The following is a 20,883-nucleotide window of genomic DNA, read 5'->3' as shown; positions in this document are numbered from 1 at the left end:
GAAAAACGATTTATCCTGATACCATAGGTAAATTATAGAAACGGTCTAATATCTCGAGAAATACACTTCCAAATAAGAAACCAAAAAATAGGTTTTTAATATTTTTCGAGAACCTATCGAATAACACTAAACATGACCCTCCAACCCACCCCTTTGGCGGACTGGGACGTTTTGCCGTCGCCGTTTCGCCGTCGCCGTTTCGCCGTCGCCGTTTCGCCGTCGCCGTTTCGCCGTCGCCGTTTCGCCGTCGCCATTTCGCCGTCGCCGTTTCGCCGTCGAGCCACTTCGCCGTCGGCCGTTTCGCCGTCGAGCCAGTTCGCCGTCGGCCGTTTCGCCGTCGCCATCCCGGCATTGGTTAAGTTTACAAGAATGTGATAACATACTAACTTTTTTTATACTAAATGTCCCGGAAAATTCTCGGAAATAAACAATATTGAGAAAGGGATTTCAATTTCAATTGTTTTTACTGTATCAAAAATAAAAAACTTCATTATGCAAAAGTGATAAGTGATAGTATATAATCGTTCGAAAACCATTCAAAACTTATATGAGTACAAGTAATGATCATCCCGAAATTATAAGTACGAATGCTAACAACGAAATGGCGACGGCGAAATGGCTCGACGGCGAAACGGCGACGGCGAAATGGCGACGGCGAAACGGCGACGGCGAAATGTCCTAGACCCCCCTTTGGAGCTTCACTTAATTATAACTTTGTGAATATACTAAATGGTTTTTTGGAATAACGTGTTTATTTGGTTTTTTATTATCTTCAATTTTGGTAATGACAACTCTTCTAAAAAAACTTACTGTTTTTGAGGTATTTACGAAAAAGCGTGTTAAAACATGCATTTTTTTCAAAAATAGAATGCATGTTTTAACACGGTAATTTCATGTATTTCAAAAATGGATGAAAAATCAAAATCTTGGATCTTTAATAATTCAAAAACTATTGATTTATTTGAATAACTTTATATAACAAATTTTACTCCAAATTGAACCCTATAACGATTTCTGGGGTATTTTTAATAAAATAATTTCCACCCCTGCAAAGGGGAGGGGACATCCCCCTCAGGGTAAAAGCGCAAATTGGCACCATGTCACCTTTATTTCTTGAGGTATCTTCTAACTACTCACCCACTTTCATGAAAATCGATAAACGTTCAACGAAATCGGAGGTGAAAACCTTCAGTGACTGCACTAATATTCTGTGTGTGTATACATTATTATTTGTATTATCATATCGACACCTTCCATGTATGTATGTGTTTGTTTAAACAATAAATTTCGATTACTGTCGTACATTTTGCCTAAAATTCAATAACCAAAAAAATTGACGGTCCATTACTTGGCCAAGGGTACCAAAAAGAGAACGTTAGACCAATTCTTTCACCATTCGATAATAGAAAAACGCAACGGCACACAAAAATCAGCTCTAGGCGACAAAAGGCCTTGCATCTGGACCCACTTGATATATAAACACCATAAAAATGTGATGCCCGCTCTTTTTTTTATACATTTTTATAGACAATTTTTCGTTATTATTAGCGGTAGACGGACCGGGCAATTTGGATATATGTACATTACGAAATTAACAAGTTAAACAAATTAGCTGAAACGTTTAAGCGGTTTTGAATAAAATCTGTTTTGGAATAGTGTAACCTTTTGGAAATAGCAGTTCCTAATAGGCTAATTTTGGGTAAGTTTTATTTTTTTTTTTATTTTTTAATGGCATGGACTTTATGTCAATCAGCCAGTCACAACATGAGGAACTTAGTGTCATGTGTAGTGTGTGTGTTGAGTAAGTGTCTTGTTACTTTGCAAAGTCGACGTCATTGTCTTTGCAAAGAGACGCTAATTGTATTCGAACGTCTGCGATCCCTCCGGCGGGGTAAGTTTTCTTGAAATTTAAAAATATTCAGATAATTAATGTTTATTCTAATTTAATTCGCGCCTAAAATAACAACATAAAAAATTGAGAATCGCTTTAACTAGAGGAAAATAAATTAGTTTTTAAAATTAAATATTGGTCTTTATGTGAACATGATTATTCCTTGGTACGCCTGCAGATATTTTTTAGATTTCACCAAATAGCCCGATCAAAAAACAATCTGACCCAAAAAAAAATAAAGGATGGATGAAAATTTGGGAATAGGTAGTTGAAATTGTCTATTACTATATAAAAAATAGTTTACAATTCCACATCCCCTCTCAAAGATGAAAAAAATACATTCAAAATAAGGCCGGAATTGGATAAAATTACTAATTCTAAACAACTTTTCTTCTATAGAGTTTTTTCACTAAGTCAATACTTTTCGAGTTATTTGCGAGTGAATAAGTTCATGATTAACAAAATAAAACATGTTTTTGGACGGTTTTTCGGAGATAACTCCAAAAGTAAGTATTTTAGCGAAAAAAATATTCTTATCAAAAATATAGCCCATAGAAAACTGAAAAAATTGGTGTATACATGAAGTCTGTAGACCCAGTAGAAGTAGAGTTGCAGTTAATGAAAAGTAGGTTCTTCGTCAAATTCCAAATCGAATATCTCAATGTGAAATAACACAAAAACGGAGCACTTTTAGGAGAAAATTCATTTTAAGTTTTTTAAAGTGTTTAAAAAAAGGTTTACTTTTGTTTTTTAAAAAAACTTGTTATATTAAAAGTAAGTGAATTACGCTCAAAATATTGTTGGTCCCTTTTATTTTTTGGTAAAAAAATCGCGAAAATCACCCCTAATTAGCATCACATATAAATTTTAACATTACCACTTCACAAGTTACTTTGTCTATGTATTATTTATATGATCTCTAAGTTTCATCGGTTCAAAGTGCTTTGTTTTGAAAAAGCTGTAGTTAAAATGGCTTGAACGAGTAACTAATCACGAGTTTAGGCAAATTTTGAACAGCCATAGCATAACCAATTTTTGTCTAACAAGGAAACAAAAATCAAAAATATTCAGAAAAGCAAAACGTACATTTTATTACTCTTTGATATTTTTGGTATTCCTAATTGTTTTTAAGTTAATTCCATAAATAATTACGATTTTTTTCAAAATAAAAAAAATGTATTATTTTAAACCCAATTTTTGTCAAAACTGAGCACTTTGAACCAATGAAACTTATAGAATAATATAAACAATACATAGGTAAAGTAACTTGTAAAGCGGTAACGATTAATTTTATTTGAGAAGCTAAGTAAGGGGTGATTTTCGCCATTTTTTTACCAAAAAGTAAAAGGGACCAACAATATTTTGTGCGTAATCCACTTACTTTTAATGTTAGAAGTTTTTTTAAAAAACAAAAATAAACCTTTTTTAAACACTTTAACAACGTTGTGCTTCGTTTTCCCCGAAAAGTGCTTCCTTTTTTTGGTAATTTCACATTGAAATATCCGATTTGGAATTTGACGAAGAAGAACCTACTTTTCATTAGCTACAACTCTGCTTCTACTGGGTCTGAATACGTCACGCATACACAATTTTTTCAATTTTTTATAAGCTATATTTTTACTATGAATATTTTTGCGCTAAAATACTTACTTTTTGAGTTATCTTCGAAAAACCGTCCAAAAACATTTTTTTTTGTTAAAAATGAACACATTCACTTGCAAATAACTCGAAAAGTAAAAAAACTCTATAGAACAAAAGTTACTTAGAATTAGTCATCATCATCATTCTCTTTGCCTTATCCCTATGCGGGGTCGGCTTCCCTAATTGCATTTCTCCACACAATTCTGTCTTGGGTCATATCAATGTTAATCCCCTTTACCAACATGTCCTGCCTTATCGCCTCCCCCCAGGTCTTCTTTGGTCTTCCTCTCCTACTCCTTCCAGGAATCTGCACTTCAGCTATTCTTCGTATTGGGTGATTAACGTCTCGACGTTGAACATGACCGAACCATCTTAACCTATGCTCTCTCATTTTGGCATCAATTGGTGCCACACCTAGACTTCCCCTAATATACTCATTTCTAATTTTATCCTTCTTTGTCACTCCACTCATCCATCTAAGCATTCTCATTTCCGCCACATGCATTCGTTGTTCCTCTTTCTTTTTCACTGCCCAACATTCAGTCCCGTACATCATAGCCGGTCTTATGGCTGTTTTATAGAATTTTCCCTTCAGCTTCATTGGAATTTTTCTGTCACACAACACACCACTCGCTTCTTTCCACTTCATCCATCCAGCCCTAATTCTACTGCATGCATCTCCATCTATTTCTCCATTACTCTGTAATACCGATCCTAGGTACTTAAAACTATTGCTTTTCACAATCATTTCACCATCCAAAGATACCATTTTATTTGTAGTAGCTCCATCTTTAAATGAACATTCCAAATACTCTGTTTTTGTCCTACTAAGTTTTAAACCTTTTTCCTCCAGAGCTTGTCTCCACTGTTCCAGTTTTTGTTCTAAGTCTCTTTCACTATTTCCTACTAACACGACATCATCAGCATACATTAAGCACCATGGAATGTTACCCTGTAGTTTCGCTGTTATCTGGTCCAAAACTAATGAGAATAAATACGGACTAAGCACAGAGCCTTGGTGCAATCCTACTTTCACATGAAATTTATCAGTCTCTCCCACACCTGTCCTAACACTAGTCGTTACTCCCTCATACATATCCCTCACAATCTTTACATATTCACCAGGGACTCCTTTCTTATTGAGTGCCCACCACAGAATCTCTCGAGGAACTCTATCATATGCTTTCTCAAGATCAATGAATACCATATGAGCGTTTGTTTCTTTACTCCTGTATTTTTCCATCAACTGCCTTATAATGAAAATTGCATCTGTTGTTGATCTACCCTGCATAAAGCCAAATTGATTCTCGGATATTTCGGTCTCTTCACGTATCCGTCTGTCAATTACTCTTTCCCATATTTTCATGGTGTGGCTAAGCAGTTTGATAGCCCTGTAGTTTGTACATTGTTGTATATCTCCCTTGTTTTTGTAAACAGGTACCAGTATACTGCTTCTCCATTCGTCTGGCATTTGTCCGACTTCCATAATTCTATTAAATAGACCTGCTAGCCACCTTGTTCCTGTCTCTCCCAATGCTCTCCATACTTCCCCAGGAATATCATCTGGTCCTACCGCTTTTCCTTTCTTTATTTTTTGAAGCGCTTGAGCCACTTCCTCGTTGGTTATTTTGGTGACCATTGCTGCTACTGTCTCCGTTGACTCTACAGGCTGTCTGTCAAATTCTTCATTTAATAAGCTGTCAAAGTACTTTCTCCATCTCTTTTTGACTTCCCTTTCGTGAACTAGTATTTTATTATTTTCATCTCGGATACATCTAATCTGATTAAAATCTTTTGCTTTCCTTGCTCTCTGTTTGGCTATTTTATATATCTTCGTTTCGCCTTCCCTGGTATCAAGTTGATCATATAGGTGATTTACTTAGAATTAGTCATTTTATCCAATTCCGGACTTATTTTGAACGTATATTTTTCACCCCCGAGAAAAAATTTTTCACCCCGTATTTTACAGTTTTTGTAAAATGGAGGGAATATAAAATTGTAAACTTTTTCTTATATAATAATAGACAATTTCAACTACCTATTCCCAAATTTTCATCCTTCCTTTATTTTCCTGATCGGGCTAAAATGTGGAATATTTTTTTTTTATTTAAACAATAGGGATATACCTAATCTATAAGATGGATAAGAATTTCTTCTTTACAATTAATTTTCCTGAAATTGTAATCCAGATGTCACCAGGTCCATCCTAGATTTTTTTGACATGATGCCCATTTTTGGTTGTGACTACACAGCACAGCACTGACTCTGCTTTTCACTCACTGCTTAAGTCCTTACTGCCAATGCACAACACTAACTAAGCCTTGCACAACTGCTTACATTACATAAGCTCGAAAGGTTTAATCCTCTTGATCCTTCGCATCTGGGCTTGGTTGACAAAAATTTGAAGTACTTACTTCATGGTTGGGATGCTTATGTAGCCTCTCTTCATGTCCCTTGGAAATTTTTTAAATTTCATTTTGAATAGATTCGAATTTAAGGTCTCTACGTAAATCATCATTTCAAACATACCAAGTAAATATTGGACAAGAATGGAGAACGCGAACGAGTCTAATATAAACTTAGAAATACTTTTAGTAGATTTTAGAGCTTTTGATTCCATCAAAAGAAACCAACTATACCAACTATACCGTTTTTAGTAGCTACTCTTTTATCGTCTACATGAGTTTGCCTCGGGTTTGGTTGAAATATATTTTCTAAATAATCAGCGGACTCATCCATTTTCTCTTTGGGATTTCTTCTCCATGTTCTGTTTTCTTTTCGTAAGAGGGAGGTTTTATCTAAATCCACTTGATACAAATTTGTATAAACACCATAAAAATGTGATGCCCGCTCTTTTTTACACATTTTTATAGACAGTTTTTCATTATTATTAGCGGTAGACGGACCGGGCAATTTGGGTATTACGATATTAACAAATTATACAAAGTAGCTGAAACGTTTAAGCGGTTTTGAATAAAATCGGTTTTGGAATAGTGTAACATTTTGGAAATAGCAGATCCTAATAGGCTAATCTTGGGTAAGTTTTCTTGAAAGTGTAAATCTTTAAAAGGCTTTATTGTCGGTTGTCCTTTTTTGTAAAAGATTATTAAAAAAATAATTTTACTGGCGCCCAAAACAACAAAATTAAAAATTGTGAATCACTTTAAATGGAAAAAATTAGTTTTTAATATTAAATTTCGGTCTTTATAGGACAGGACGCCTCCTGCTTCCTTGGCCATGCGAGGAGATCTTGGTTGGAATTTCACTAATGTGGAAAGTTTTAAAAATGAAATAGTAATTAGTAGAGCTCGGGAAATATGTACTTAAAAAACCCTAAAACATGCATGCAAATATGCACAAAAAGCGGTTGAAATATGCACTAAAATATGCTTTTATGGATTTAATGCATATAAATAAAAACGCAGCAATCTTTGTATTGAAATTATTTAATTTATTTTATGTAAAACTCACAAAAATCTTTATTGAAATTTTTGCATCATTATATTCATATATTCTTCATATTCATCAGCATCATCATTATTCTTTATAATATTGTTATTAAAGTTAGAACTATATATTATTAGATGTTTTTCTAAATTTTCTAGAGAAAAACTGTGCCGTATATCTGATAATAATTGTTTATACGCGGAAAAACTTCTTTCTATTTCACCCCTGTTGAGCTGGCCCCCCACCTTGTAGAGATTAAAATACAAATAGCGCTAAATTACGAGATATTTATGAGCTTTCATAGACCGTAGATTAAAAATTTCAGACTCGTTACACTGGGTAGTAATTTAATATTTTTGTGGGGGCTAACGCAGCCCCCTTCCACTACTTAAAAATAGAGATATTGAATTGGTCTTTGCGGCGGAATTTCGAGCTATTTATGGGCTTTAGAAGTGATATAGTTTAGATTTTGAAGATTATCACCTTAACCCTCGAACAACCCTTTAATTGATTCAACCCAAGAGAAAAATTAAAATATATCATATCGAGGATATAACCCGTATAGCGTATAAATTCTTAGAATCAACTTTCAAAACACGCGCATTTCGATTATTGAGCTTACAACCCCTTCGCAAGAAAACCTCCCCATCTTCCCGGCTTAGGAGAGAATTGTACTTAAAATTTAAAAAAATTAATTATTTGGGACTACATATCGTTTACTAATTTATGAGCTTGCAAAATATGCGCATTTCGATTATTGAATTGCAATTTTTTTTCTATAGTCCCGTCACTCAAGTTAAAAATCAACCTCCAAAAACCTTCGATTTCGGTCAACCTCCATCAATTTTCAGGAAAATTGGTGAATGGTTAGACGATACCTCAATAAACAAGAGTGACATAGTGCCAACTTGCGCTTTTACCCTGGGGGTGGATGCCAAACCCTTTTCGGGAGTGAAAATTACTTTATTAAAAATAACCCCACAAATAGATAGAGGGACAAATTTTTAGGAAAATTTGATAAGTTATTCAAATACTTAAACCAATACTTTTTAAGTTATCAAAGATCAAAGATTTTTATTTCGTGAATCGTGAAAAAATGCATGTTTTAAAGCGGTTTTTCATAAATAACTCAAAATATGCATTTTTAATAAATGCATATGCACTTTTAAAATTTACCCAAAATATACAAATATGCACTTAATATGCATTTTGCATATTTCCCGAGCTCTAGTAATTAGTAAAGTGGCGATTGAACAGAAAAAGACAATACTTGAAAAACAATTAAAAAAAAATAAAAAGTAGACGCAGATTTTAGGAATTTCATACAAAAGAGTGACGAGCACATTCTTTATGGTACGGGAGCAAAGTATGCTAAATTTGCAGTCACTCGAGCGTTATGAGGACCTATTATTGAGGGTTGTGATTATTAGGTTCTAAAACCAAAAAAAGTTTAGTAAAATTTTCCATTCTAGTGGGGACTTTCCATTTTGTAATTTAATTTTCCATTTCCAACAATGGTTTTTTCCGATTATAGCGCCATCTATCCATAATTCGAAAAAATTATCTCGAATAAAAGTGGCTTATTTTTACGTAAAGAATCCAAATCTGAAATAAAAATTTGGGAGTCACCTTTAAAATTTTAAAGTAACCCCCACCCCACCTCCGTGGGGGTCTTGTTTGGTACCATTCAATAGATTTTTCAAAAACATTTTGAAAGTGTATTTTGCAGTTTTTTGATCTGATGTTCATTTTGCGAAATATCGCTGGGTTTGTATTTAAAATTTTAAATTTACCCCCCACCCCTCTCCGTTTGGGTCATGTTTAGTGCCATTCGATAGATTTTTGAAAAATATTGAAGATGTGTTTTTTAGTTTTTTGATCTGATGTTAATTTCGCGAACTATTCGCTTTTTTTGTGAAACTTTTTGACTCACCCATTTCCTTCCGCCCCGCTCAAATCGTCAGATTTTTTAAATATAAACTCTTTTGCATGTAAGTAACTTACCTTATCTTAATATGACAATTTCGAGTATTTTTAAGGATATATTTTTTTTCGGGCCCCCCTTAACGAACTTCCTTGTGTTAAGAGCCAGTATATGGTAGAGGTACATCTGCAGGGTACCAGGTTTCTATCCATATGATAATCTGACGCGCTGGATCAACTGCAAAAATTCCCGCTTTGGCTCTCCTACCATTAAGTTATCAGTCAATAAATCAATCCAATACCAGTCAATTTCTTTTAAAATGCCAAGAACTGATTATAAATAAAATATAATAATTTTTTGTCCTGGATATATGTTATTGGGGGGTTGGTAATCATATTTTTTTACATGCTCTTCAGAGTATTGTTAATACTTAATACAATTATAACGTTTTTTTAATATTTATTCAGCAATCAGTTAGTTATAAACATTCTAACAATAAGCGTCTTTGGAGTTCAAAGTAAAAAAAATTGACGTTAGAGAGGTCAGTCCAATGACTGGACCTCTAGTATGGAACAAACATAACATTCCGATAATATGCTACATAGAAACATACGTTTCACATTTACTAACAATACATGTATCTAAAATCTAAAATATATACACAATTACGATGAGCTAGAAAACTTATTTATAAATTAGGTCCAGTGAATTTTAACGTTTTAGTCTGTGAGTTTCTTGACTATTATCAAGCAAGGTTATTGCCAGGGCATTTGCATGGATTTCTAGGAGATTTCTAGATTCTAGATCACAATAAATGTCTTTGTTTGACACGAACCACGGGACCTGTTATAGAGCGTAACACTTCAGGTTGTAATCTTTCAATTATGGATAGGTTGGATTTGCTGCTGTAGTGCTGTACCCCATAGCTGGATCCCATAGGTCCAGACCGGTTTGAGTATTGTATTGTATACCACAGTTTGTTACGTATAAACTTCGATGTTCTGTCAAGTGTCCAATAATGTTTACAATAATAACTATTTCCTAAAGAAATATCTTCCTTCTTTAACATTATCATCCACCCCTTCATTAGCGCGTCCAATGTTTGTCCACTATTGATTTTATTTTTTTAAAGCATTTATGTATACATATTTTCAAGTAAATATCATTTATTTTTTATCGATATATTTATTACAGACTTTGGTACATAAGGTGTTATTCGATAATTTAGCCAAGTAGCCAGGTAAAATTAATTTTTTTTGCGTTGAACTATATTCAAATTACTGCTTACATCACCTATTAAAAAACTATTTTAATTATTAATGGTGATGTACTGATCAAAATTCAAGTAATCAAGTTTATTTTCACTATTAATTACTCATCTATTAATTAATGTTAACGTTATAGTCTATTTTTCTGAATAATTCACGTCAAACACTATAAATATTTTTAAGAATTAATACCTTGTTTATAACTTAATAGGAATTTTTTTTTCAAAAGTTTTTTTAATATCTACAAACGTATTTAGTAGATAACATGATGTAGAATTTGAAAGAAAAAACAAAGAGTGGCATTAAAAAACAGCAAAAATGGTAAACCAGTAGGTACAGACCAAATGCCAGTAAACAGCTTCAAATGGATAAATGATAAAATCTTAGACATTATAGTAGATTCTTATTTAACACAGTGTACAAAACAGGACATATAGCGAAACAATGGTTATTCTCCACCTTTTGTGCTATCCTTAAAAATACAAATGATATATATTGCAGTAAACACAGAATAATATCATTTTTTTTTTATTTATTTACGCTGTAACCACAGGGGTTATTAGCGATCTAAAAAATATAACAAAAGTAAAGTTAATAAAAATTACAATAGGTTATACAGTCCAGAGTCTTTAAGATAATTTATTGTGTTTTTAACATTCATGTTTACTCCTAAGGCTTCCTTTATATTCATTGGGATGGTATACTTCTTTCTTATTGTTTCATATGTTTTGCACTCAGTTAATATATGTTTCACGGAGAGTGTTGTTTCACAGTTTTCACACATAGGCGGCACAGTTCGCGTAAAGAGATGTTTGTGTGTTAGGTTGCTGTGTCCCAGCCGTAAACGTGTTATTTTCACTTGGTCGGGTCTGTTAGCTATTATTTGCGGCCACGGTTTCACTGATTGTTTGATTTCCTTGAGTTTATTTTGCGACGCACTCCATTTATTTTGCCACGCACTAAACACTTTATATTTTATTTCTGACTTCAGGTCATCGGAAGAAACCTCGTTAATAAGGATGGAGTCCTGGCTGAGGGATGCTGAACGGGCTAGTAGATCTACTTCCTCATTTCCTTGTATACCTGAGTGTGATGGGACAAACATAAAGTCGACAGTGATCTTATTTTTATTTAGGATCGCTATTTCTGATTGGATATGTAAGGCAATTGGATTATTGGTGTAAAGACGTTTGATAATGTTAAGTGAGCTGAGTGAATCGGTTATTATGAGAGACGGGGATTGTTTCGACTCTTTTATGTGGATCAGTGCTTGTAGTATTGCATACAACTCTGCAGTGAATGACGACGTAATAGGCTTGAATTTAAATTTTAATGATGTATTGGGTGTGAGGATGGCTGCACCAACACCGTCTGATGATTTGGATGCGTCAGTGTATATCTTGTAGTGATTTTTAAAGGTTTCCATTTCTTTTAAGAATGATTGTTTGATTAGGTCTGTTATGGTCTCACTTTTTTTGTATATACTAAGGTTAGTATTAATTTTGGGAATTGGTATTAACCAGGGTGGAGAAGTTGGGAAATTTGTTGGGATAATTTCAGGAAATTGAAGATGTAGGTCATGAAGGTTTCTCCTAATTCTTTCGTAAAATGGTGGATCTAATCTTGTTGCAGAGAAAGTGCCTTGAAATCGATCTGTGAATGTATTGGTATAAGTAGGGTGTTCTTTATTACTGGCTATTTTAGAAGCATATGAGAGAGAAAGATATTTGCATCGTAAACTTAGGGGTGGTTCTCCTGTTAAGCATTGTAAACTTTCAACTGGTGTCGTTCGAAACGCACCTGTAGCTATTCGTAGAGCCGCGTTTTGAACAGTTTCTAAGGTTTTCAATACAGACACTTTGCTTGATGAATAAACTATCGTACTATAGTCGAGTTTGGATCTGACTAAAGATTTATATACGTGTAATAGTGTATTTTGATCTGCTCCCCAGTTTTTGCTGGAAATAGTTTTCATAACATTTAATCCTGCTTGGCATGATTTTTTAAGTTCTTCTGTATGTTTTTTCCATGATAACTTTTGATCGAAAACCATACCTAAAAATCGGACATTATTTGTGAAACTAAGGGTTTGGTTATATAGCTTCAGATGCGGAGTTCGAGTGTTATGTTTTCTTGTGAATAGAATACATTTAGTTTTTGTCGGTGAGAATTGTAATCCGATAGACCTAGACCATGTTTCTAACTGATTGATTGTTTGTTGTAAATGTTTTTGTATAGATGTAGAGTTTTTTCCTTTGGCAAATAAAACTAAGTCATCAGCGTATAGTCTTCCTTTGACAATTGGTGAGCATTGTTGAAGTATATCGTTTATGGCTATTAGGAAAAGGGTTGAGCTTATAACTGATCCTTGTGGTACTCCGTTCTTTTGAACTTTTTTATCTGAGTTAACGTTGTCTGATCGAACTATGAAGCTGCGAGATTGAAGAAAATTTGATATAAATTTTAACATATTTCCTCTGATATTCCAATTATGCAATTTCGTTATGATATTGAATCGCCACACAGTATCGTAAGCTTTATTAATATCAAAGAAGACTGCGATACAATCTTGCTTATTTGCAAATGCTTCATGTATGCCTGACTCTAAGTCTATTAAGTTGTCTACAGTGGATCGATTTTGCCTAAATCCGCTTTGCTGTGGGATAAGAAGTTTTTGTTGTTCTAAATACCATCTCAGTCTTTTATTTATCATTTTCTCTAGCACTTTACATATAATATTGGTTAAAGATATTGGTCGATATGATTCTGGTGATGTCCGGGATTTATCAGGTTTGAGAAGAGGTAGTATTATTGCTTCGGACCAGGTTGAAGGGAAAACCTGGTTACTCCAGATTGAATTATAAAGGTCTAATAATAAATTGTTCCCATTGTCTGGAAGATGTAGTAGAAATGCTAGGGGAATACCGTCTGGTCCCGGGCTTGCATCTTTCGAAGAGTTTAAGGCTTCGGCAAGTTCTATTAAGGAAAAAGGAACGTTAAGGTTGTGAATCTCATGTTCGTCAAATCCCAGTATGTTTTTTTCTACGTTGTTTTTATGCATTTTGAAATCGTCAGTATAATTTTCATCACTGGAATTTAACTCGTATTGGTCTGCTAACATATCTACGATTTCTTTTCTATCTCTAATTATTTTGTTATTTTTTGCTAGAAAAGGAATTTTATATGGTTGGCTTTTACCAGAGATTTTTCTTAAGTTTCTCCAAACTGTACTTATTGTTGAAGAGGTATTTAGAGATGAGATGAATTTTTTTCAGGATTCTTTTCTATTCTTTTTTAGAATGTATCTTGCCTCAGCTCGTCGTTTTTTGTATTCCGTTGTGTTTTCGTCTGTTTTGTGACGCTTTAGTTTATTGAAAGCTTTCTTATACTCTCTCGTAGCTTGGCTGCATTCAGGTGTCCACCATGGAAGAGGCTTATGTTTCTTTAATATTTTTGTTTTTCCTACATATGTCATGGCGGCATTAGTGATCATTTGTAAAAATGTACTTAAAAATTTGTCTATGTCGTTTGATGATGTGAAGTTGGTTTGGTTAATGTCCTGTTCAATTTGTTTGGTAAAGTTAGTCCAATCAGCGTTTTTAATATTCCACTTTATGATAGATGACTCAATATTTATTGTGCTCTGATGTGTTAAAGAAATTATAATGGGGTAGTGGTCACTACCGTATAAATAGGGTAGTACGTCCCATGTTAATGTGGTGGACAAAATTGGGTCACACAGAGAAATATCAATTGCCGATGTTGTGCCATTTTGGATGTTGAATCTGGTTGGTCTTCCGTCGTTAAGTAGATTCAGATTTTGGGATGTTATTATGTCTTCTATAATACGACCTTTCGAGTTGAGTTTTATGGAGCCCCACATCGGATTGTGGCCGTTAAGATCTCCGACGATAATTCTAGGTGAAGGAATTTGTTCCGTAATAGCTATTAAATCTTCTTGGGATATGGATTAATTTGGTGGGATATACATATTACATATATAAATCTTTTGAGGTATATTTATTGAGATAGCTATTAATTCAATATTATTTGAAGTCACTGTTAACTGTGTGCTCATGAATTTTTCATCTACGTAAATTGCTACTCCTCCACTGGCAATATTTTGGTTTAATCTGTTTTTGTAGAAACATGAATAATTACGAAAGTTATATACGTGGCTTGAATTTTTGAAATTTGTTTCCTGTAGGCAGATAATAGATGGGTGGGTTTCAGAGATAATATGTTTAAGTTTTTCGAAATGGGTATAGAACCCATTTAAGTTCCATTGAAGTAGAGAAGTGAATTTAATTATTCTTTAGAAGAGCTTATAGACGAGTCGGAGTCTTCTCCCGAGAATGAAGTTTTTAAACCAATGTATTTGCCAAGTTTTTTCCTTAATCTGGTGCTTTTGTTTTTCATTCTTTTGTCGGTATAATATGGATGTAATTCTGTTAGAAACTTTATAAGTGCCTGAGAGTCATCTGAGTATAATTTTGTTATGCTGATTATGTCTTTTGCTCCTTGTATATTTTCGAATAAATCCACTACTTGATCAAAGTTTAACAATTGTGTTTCGCTTTTTTCTAGATATTCTCGAACTGGTTCTAAAAACGTTTTAAGATTTGTTATCTCATCTGTTAAGTTTTTGTCGTCAGTTTTGGTTTTTTTCATTAATTGAAGTTTAGGTTTTTCGAATTCGTCTTCGGCGGGTGGCGATGTTGCATCTTCTAAGGTTCTTTTTCCTGTTGTTTTATCCGAAGTTATCTGGGGTTCGTGAGTATTCATCTGTGTATTTTTGTTTAGAGGTAAGTTTTGACTTGCTTCGGGTGAGGTTGATTTTTGTTTTTGGATATTATAGGATGACTCAGACGATGTAGGTGTTGCGATTGTAGTGTTGACTGACGACGTGGTTAAATGTATGGATGTATTTTGTAGTGGTGGTTGTTGGGTTGTGTTTATTGATAAATGCGGGATGGCTTCTGTTTGTGATGTGGTTTGAGAAGACATGGTAGGTGTGGAGGGAATGGTATTTGAAATTGTGGGAGTATTTTGCGGATTATCTTGTTGAGTATGATTTATTGGTAAAGTTTGTTTCATCTCTGTTTGCACTGCATTATCATTGTAAGGATGGCTATGAGATGAAATATTTGGACAATTAGCTGCCTGGTGTCCAGTTAATTTGCATTTGAAACATGTATCGTTTTGGGCTATAAATATGCGGTATGATGTTTGTTCTAACTCGACAAAAAAAGATTCAGGTAATACAAAGTTGTCTGGCAGAGGTGAAATGAAAATTTGTCGTCGGAAGCTTAGAATGTGACTGAAAGCAGGATTGGTTGCTCCTATTCTTAGGTATGATATGTCTGATAGAGGATTTAGACCTAGTTTTATTAATTCGTCTTTAATTAAGTTCGAAGGTATACTTGGACATACACCGGACAGAATTAAGCGGACTGATGGAGTTATTAATCTTCTTGCTTCTAGTATATTTCCATTTACTTTTATCTTCTTTGTTTCTGTTAGGAATTTGTCTACTAAGTTTTTAGATGATAGATATATGCATATTCTACCGTTTGATATACGGGATGCGAAAATTATATTTCTTGGTTCTATATGCTGACTCAATCCTTCAAGATAGTCATTGATTGGACAATTCTCTAGAGTGTTAAATAAAATGGCTTGATCTCTGTCTGGAGTTAATATATTGCGTGGTTGGCTAACTGCTTTTGAATATGATGCAATTTGTTGTGGTTGACTGGAAGATGACATCTTTTAAATTTATTTAAAATCCAACTCCGGTGCTGTCTCACAGCTTTCGCTGTGACACCCGTTCATGGAATTGAATAATGTAGAGATAATTGTCGTGATTTATTGAAATATTCAATCCAAATAGACACAAATAATAAATTTCATCTACTTACAATTAAAATATTCCGTATACAAATCACTTTCACTAGTACTTTTATATTATAGTACTTTTTATTTTAATTACTTTTAAATATGTTTCAGTAATTACTATTTAACTAGCTCGATAACCAAAAACACTTGTTCATCGGTAGCTGTCTAAACATCGAATCTAATATCATTAATAAGTCATGTTTTTTAATTATTCTTGAAAATATTATGGTTGTATAAATAAAACACTGAAAGAAGGAATAGATAATGGTGAGTTTGGGTTCAGAAACGGACTAGGGACGAGAGAGGCGTTATTTGCTTTCAATGTGATAGCTCAGGGATGCATGGATATGAATGTGGATGTACATGTTTTGTTACGTTGATTTTGAAAAGCACTTGACAAAGTACCTAAAACGTGAAAAATTAGTCCAAATTCCAAGGACAATAAAATTTAGACAAAAAGGACTTGCGAATAATAACAAACCTTTTCTATAAACAAAGAGCACAAATTTTAATAGATAACGAATCCAGTCCAGAAATTGAAATCAGGAGAGGAATTAGGCAGGGATGTATTATGTCTCCATTGCTATTCAATGTATATAGTAAATCCAATTTTGAACAAGCATTACTATCTGTAAGTGAAGGAATAATAATTACCGGAAGTTCTGAAGAAGAAAAAGATGTCTCTAAAGATGACCGGAAAAAAAGATGTCTCTAAATTTCGTTTTGTAGCGAACTATATTATATTATTAAATAATAAACATTCATCAAACCCCAAAATAGGTTTTGTTAGATATAAAAAAAGTAAAAAAGGTGGTTAAAAAGTCAGCGTTATCAATCGTATCTAAATTTTAATTTACATTTTTTTAATTAAAGAAATTGATTAATATTTGTTTAATACAAAATTTTAACTAACGTCCTTGAAGAGTTAATTTTAATCAAATACGATTAAATTAAAACATAGTATGTTAGCATGAGATGGCGGTTTGGAAATTTACAAGGAAAAAGTTTTCCTGTGGTTGGCTGTATACCATGTAATACAAAAAACAGTAAAATCCTGTATAAAATGTATACATATTTAAAATCCTTCAAAAGGGCCTCATCAAAATCACATAACTAGTTTTCGACTGGTTTAGCAATCATCAGTGCTTACGTGCAATGTACATGCTAACCACCAAGATATTATTTAACAAAAATATGTGGGTCAAAGCCCAGTAAAAGTAGTCCGTCAAGGAAACATTGGTTTAAAATGCTACATTAAGCGTGGATGTTTAAAATATTTGCTAATCTGCCCCAGGTAACACCTGAGCTGTGGATTTGACTTGTTCACATGTTCACTTGTAGGTTATAGGCATCAGTGATACGACTGCTAATTACTTATGGTTCAGTACTTTGGTGAAAAGAGGCGGCTTTGCGATATTGAGACGTCTCGCATCTCCCTACAAAGACAAGTGCTACTAAATATAATAGGATCCTTGAATAGCACAGGAATGACTTCGTCAGAGACTATCACAGGTCTCCTTCCACTGGAATTATATATTTGGTGGTAGCCTTTATGACCACGCTTTATGACCATTCTGAGACTCAAAGAAAACAATACTTACTGCTAAATAGCAGCAAGATAACATCAGCTGCAAAATCGCTGATAAAGAGTCTTCGACAGAAATGGAGAGCCACTTAAGGGCAAATCATAATAGGACAAATAGACTAAAAAAATAATCAAGAATATCGATAAAAAACTCTCACACAATTTGACAAACCTGGATAATGGAGGGATCAACTTCTTCTTCTTATGCAATCCACCAAGGGATGTTCGCGATCACGTTTGACCATTTTTCTCTATCCCTTGCCGTATATATTAGGTCTCCTATGTTTCTTAGTCCTGTCCATTGTTTGACATTACGGAGCCATGACATTTTCTTCCTGCCCAATTCTCTCCTTCCTTCGATCTTTCCTTCAATTAAGGTTTGCAGAAACTGGAATCTTTCGTTTCTAATTAAGTGCCCCAGGTATTCCGTTTTTCTTTGTTTAATTGTGTATAGCAATTGTCGTTCTGTACCAATTCTTCTCAGGATTTCTTCATTTGTTATTCGTGCGGTTCAGGGAACTTTAAGTATTCGTCGAGAAATCCACATCCCTAATGTCTCTAGCTTATTCATTGTGTTTATTTTTAAAGTCCATCCTTCCATACCACATAGGAGCACCGACCATATATAGCATTTCGTGAATCTTAGTCTTAGGTTCAGGTCAACGTCAGAGTTTGTAAAGATGTTTCTGAATTTCATGAATGCACTTCTGGCCCTTTCTATCCGACATTTAATTTTCATATCCGACAGTCAGTCCTCACATAGACATGTTCCCAGGTACTTAAATTGTCTTACGCGCTCTACATCTTGGTTGCTATTTTGTTAAAATTATATTATAGTCTTGCATTTTTATGTTGATATAATTGACGGCTGATTATAAGGAACTTCGTCTTTTTTATGTTGATGCTAAGTCTTATGTTCTCGCTTTGTGCTCCAATTTTATTAAGAAGGTTTTGGAGATCTTCTATATTGTCTCCTATTAAGACCGAATCATCCGCATATCGTATATTATTGACCCAGGTACCATTTACTTTGATGCCGCTTTCGCACTCCTCAAGAGCTTCCTGGAAGATACTTTCTGAATATAGATTGAACAGTAGTGGGGAGAGAATGCATCCCTGTCTTAGACCTCTGAGAATTTTCTGAGCTTGCGTTGTTTCATTATTTACCTTGACGACAGCTGTTTGATTCCAGTAAAGAGCTTCTATGCAGCGAATGTTTTTTTGATCTATGTCGAGTTGTTTTAGTATATGTACGAGTTTATGATGTACTCGATTGAAGGCTTTTTCATAATCTATAAAGCACATCATTGCATCTTTCCTTTGATCGTAGCAGTACTGAGTTAGCACTTGGATGCAACTAGTACTTTCCTGGTAACCAGGCCTTCCCCCGAGGGATCAACACGGTCACTGAAATAGTGAATGGCCATTGCTGTTTACGAAACCACGTATACAAACTAGTTAAAGTAAATGAACCATGGTGTAGAAAGTGCGAAATGGAAGAAGAGACTACCATACACATACTATGCCATTGCAGTGTGCTGGTGATCCAGACTGAACCAGAAGAGATCCTAAAACTACCGATAAGCAAACTGTTAGCCTTCGTTGTGGCCACAGGACTCATCATAATTTAAGGAAGGAAACTAGGAATGGTACAAAGGCTGTACGATCAAGATGTATTATGCATTTTAAACGTAGGACTTAATAATAATATTGTCAGTAATTTTGAGATATATTCCTAGGCTAACTTTAAATAACATTAGACTTCCACAAGAATCTACCTTCGGAATTATTACGTAATTCAAAATATGAATCGCTAATAGTAAAGTCAAATAAAAAAGACGTAAATTATTTAATGACTGTTTAAACATTATGTATATGGTCAAGAGTGAACAGTAAAAAAAATTAGTGTAACATATGTTTCCATCAATAAATATTACATGTATTAATTAATAACAAAATCTATTACTATTTAACTTGCTGGTTCCAAAGGTACATTTGAGATCGGTAATGATTATAAAATGAGACACATGCGACCAATTCGCAATAAAATTTGACCCCCATTACCATAAAATATCTTCGATAAAGTGGTTCGATACATTTCTACTAAGAAATAATTATTATTGTTTATAAATCATTTGTTGACTTCTAAGAATCGATCACTGATTTTTTTCGAAAATTTTGATCGAGTGTATCAATTAACGAGTAGGCGGAAATCAGTAACGTATATGATGGGAACTATTTTTTTAACATTTTTGATCTAACAAATGCAAAGAAATAATAGTACTTCATCTTTCTTGTGCCGTACTTGTTTTGAAGCATTGGCTACCGTCGGCGCCGTATTAACAAGCTGATGAAATGTTTCTCGGTCGGCAGCTAGATGAAACAATTATTCCTCCATCGTTTGACTTTTCCGTCGTCTAATGTTACGCAACCAGAACAGTTTTTTTCTTCCAACCCAGCGTTTTCCTTATGGACCAAGAGCTAGCAACGTCGGAAAAAATTATTTTAAGACAACTGGTTCTTTAATACGTTTAATATGTTTAAAAAAGTTAGAGAAGTAGCTGGTCTTTATTATAAGAAAACTCCACATACTATAACCGATTCGTCGGGAAAAATGATAATAGACGAACACGAAATCCGAACTACCTGGTATAGTTATATAAATGAACTGTATAATGATGATAGACCCGAAGAACTGGACACTTTAGATGAAGGTGAAGGACCAGAAATACTAAAATCAGAAATACAACATGCTATAAAATTGGCAAAAAACAATAAAGCCGTTGGTCCCGACAACATACCTACAGAAATGTTAAAGCTCATAAATGAGGAAAACATTGGAATACTAGTCAAACTTTTCAATGATGTTTATTCGACTGGTGATATCCCTGAAGATTGGTTAAAGTCCGAATTCATAACCCTACCAGAAAAACAACGTCCGAAAAACTGTAGCGACTATAGAATAATAAGCCTTATGAGCCACACCTTGAAAATCTTTCTACGTATCATCCACAGTAGAATCAGAGATAAATGTGAAGAAGACCAGGATGAAACACAATTTGGCTTCAGAAATGGACTGGGAACCCGGGACGCACTCTTTGCACTAAATGTGTTATTGCAGAAATGCCGAGATCAAAGGAAAGACGTCTTTGCTGTATTTATTGACTATGAGAAGGCCTTTGATCGAGTACAACATCACAAATTAATTAAAATACTAAAGGATAAAGGA

General features: G+C 34.0%; 1 protein-coding gene across 3 annotated transcripts in view; it reads left to right on the top strand.

The window, feature by feature from the left end:
- LOC114340630 (elongation of very long chain fatty acids protein) overlaps nt 1-20,883 on the top strand; it is a 225,357-nt gene that overhangs the window by 49,923 nt on the left and 154,551 nt on the right. Inside the window, exon 1 of one of the 3 annotated variants that reach the window (XM_050646075.1) lies at nt 1,351-1,699. The exons of 1 other annotated variant lie outside the window; for it this stretch is intronic. The gene's annotated coding sequence lies outside the window, so the exon portion shown is untranslated. Of the gene's footprint in view, nt 1-1,350; nt 1,700-6,550; nt 6,570-20,883 lie in introns of those variants that run through there. One more of the 3 variants, XM_050646077.1, reaches the window with a different exon arrangement.

Source organism: Diabrotica virgifera, chromosome 3 (genome assembly GCF_917563875.1).
Source record: "Diabrotica virgifera virgifera chromosome 3, PGI_DIABVI_V3a".
Classification (NCBI taxonomy): Eukaryota; Metazoa; Arthropoda; class Insecta; order Coleoptera; family Chrysomelidae; genus Diabrotica; species Diabrotica virgifera.
This window is presented reverse-complemented; position numbering and strand designations above follow the sequence as displayed.